This window comes from Echinops telfairi, unplaced genomic scaffold (assembly GCF_000313985.2).
Source record: "Echinops telfairi isolate 266 unplaced genomic scaffold, ASM31398v2 ScPeMD7_7413;HRSCAF=8451, whole genome shotgun sequence".
NCBI classification, from domain to species: Eukaryota; Metazoa; Chordata; class Mammalia; order Afrosoricida; family Tenrecidae; genus Echinops; species Echinops telfairi.
In genome coordinates this window covers 1,996,431-1,998,705 of record NW_022111313.1, presented here as the reverse complement: position 1 = coordinate 1,998,705, position 2,275 = coordinate 1,996,431, and the positions used below count along the sequence as shown (strand labels likewise).

At 40.7% G+C, this 2,275-nt stretch overlaps 1 protein-coding gene across 5 annotated transcripts in view; it reads left to right on the top strand.

The window, feature by feature from the left end:
- Positions 1-2,275, top strand: part of LOC123522470 (zinc finger protein 343-like) — a 96,545-nt gene that overhangs the window by 30,682 nt on the left and 63,588 nt on the right. The window lies entirely within an intron of this gene.

Below are 2,275 nucleotides of genomic sequence, written 5' to 3'. Positions count from 1 at the left end.
CTACTAGATGGCTGCTTGTTAACTACAAGCCTTTAGGACCCCAGACATTATATCCTTTACTAGCCAGGCACAAGCGCTTTCTTCACCACACTTCTTATGCACCCATTTTGTCTTCAGCGATCACATCAGGAAGGTGAGCATCATACAGTGCCTCATTATTAGAGGAAACTGTTCTTATACTGACATAAGATTTAAGTAGAGGCTCAAAGTCCATCTGCTTCCTTGTTGCATTTGATTATATATATACATATGTAAGCAAACACACATATATTTACATATATTTATTATTTTTCCTACTTTCCTCTTTTTCTTTTTTTCCTTCTGCCCCACTAGCATATTTACCCATCGTTCACCTCTTGGTCATTTCAGCATTTTATTTTTGTTGTTGGGAAACATACCCAAGGTTAATTCTTGACATCCAGGGAATTCTAAGAAGAAATATTTAAATAAACAAAACAGATTATACATTTTAATGTACTGCTAACTAAATTACTCTACCAAAAAGTCACATCACTACCATTGAGTTGATTGTTATTCATAGGGCTCTTCTATGACAGGGTTGAACTGCCTGTATCGGATTCTCAGACTGTCTTTTTCATTTTTTGAGGACATAATCCATATATCATACAATTTAATTGTTCAATCATGTCAAGAACAATTGTACAATCACAACCACTATCAGTTTCAGAACATTTTCCTCCCTTCACCCCCCATGATTAAATCACCTTTAAAATCAGTTGTGTAATCACTCTGTTCTAGTGCTTCCTCCCTCTCCCACTTCCATTGTGTACTCCAGAAATCCCCTCACCTCCCCCACTCCGCCCCCACTCCCAACCTGTGTATCCCCTACAAACCATCGCATCAGTTATTATCTCCATGCATCCACTCCTTCTGTGTTTCATAAACTGGTAAACCCAACAAACAATACAGAACAAAAACAAAATCAAGTGGTAAGGACAAAAGCATAGTAATATAAAGATAAAGTGCCAACAATGAGTGAGCAAGAAAGAAAAGACCTCCATCAATATTTTAAAAGCCAGGGACCAAGCAAGAAATCTTAGCACCTAGAACAAATTCAGGTTGTGTCTAGAGGGAGGTCAACTGACCAAGTATCAAGGTTGATCCAGCATACAATGATTAGGATTACAATAATCTATGTTTGCTAATATGGCTTTTCCAGACCTCTGCCTGTGGCTAGAGTGGATCTTTGAGAAGCTTAAATTGACTATCTACTCTGCAGATGGGTGTTGGCCTCCCATGATGCTCTACAGCCTTCCACAAATTGTTCACGATTGTGGCTCTGATACGTTTCCCTTCCTCATATTTGAATTTTGTTAATATCATCTTTGAATCACACAAGCTGTGCATACAAGCCTTTGTAGACCCTGGCTCCTATTGGGATTGGTATCCAGGCACCATCTGTTCTCTTCACCACACTTTGCTGTAGCCCCCTTATCGTCAGTGATCATTTCATGAAGGCAAGTATGGAGCCAGGGCCATGTTATCAGAACAAACTGTTCTTGGATATGGGCTAGAGTTAAGTAACAATCCCCTCTTCTCTCCCCCCCCTTCCAAAAAAAAGTAGAAGCCCAGAGTCCATCTAAGCAGATGGCATGTGCATGAATGATGTTTATTTTGGCAGTCGTCTTATGACCAAATCGAACCCCGACAGGACCAACTACATCAGCACCAGCAAGAAACGAATCAGCCAAAAAAACAGAATAAAAATGAAACAAGGGAAAAGCAAGAAAACAAAACCACATATGAACAAAAACATTGTGAATAACCCCCCTGGCATATAAGGCACCAATGGTATGGATTTTCGCAATGACCCAGCCCCCTAACATAGCAATTTTAACTAAACTCTAGAGCCTCATCTTTCGCCCCTGTAGTGGCTAGTGGTTTTGAACTACTGACGGTGTGGTAGTGACCCACTACCCATCCAGAGCACTTTGCATCTGTGGGCATAATACCCAATCATATCCTATGTCATATATCCTGGGCTTCGTTTTGCTTTTTAAGTTTTGATCTTTTTAAACAGTACAAATAGCACAATAATAGATTTTCAGCTACCAACATGTAGCTTCAGCAGGCATCTATAATGGCATCTTGTCCCGGGAATATGATACAGTGTCAACTCAGAATATCCACTTTCCACTTCCCTGTTCCCTTCTGGCATCAGCTGCCCACCCAGGACCGCTTTCTCTGATTCTCAGCAACTCACTCTCACTGTCACTGAGTCTGTTTCCACTCACAGCACCCCTACGGGACAGAG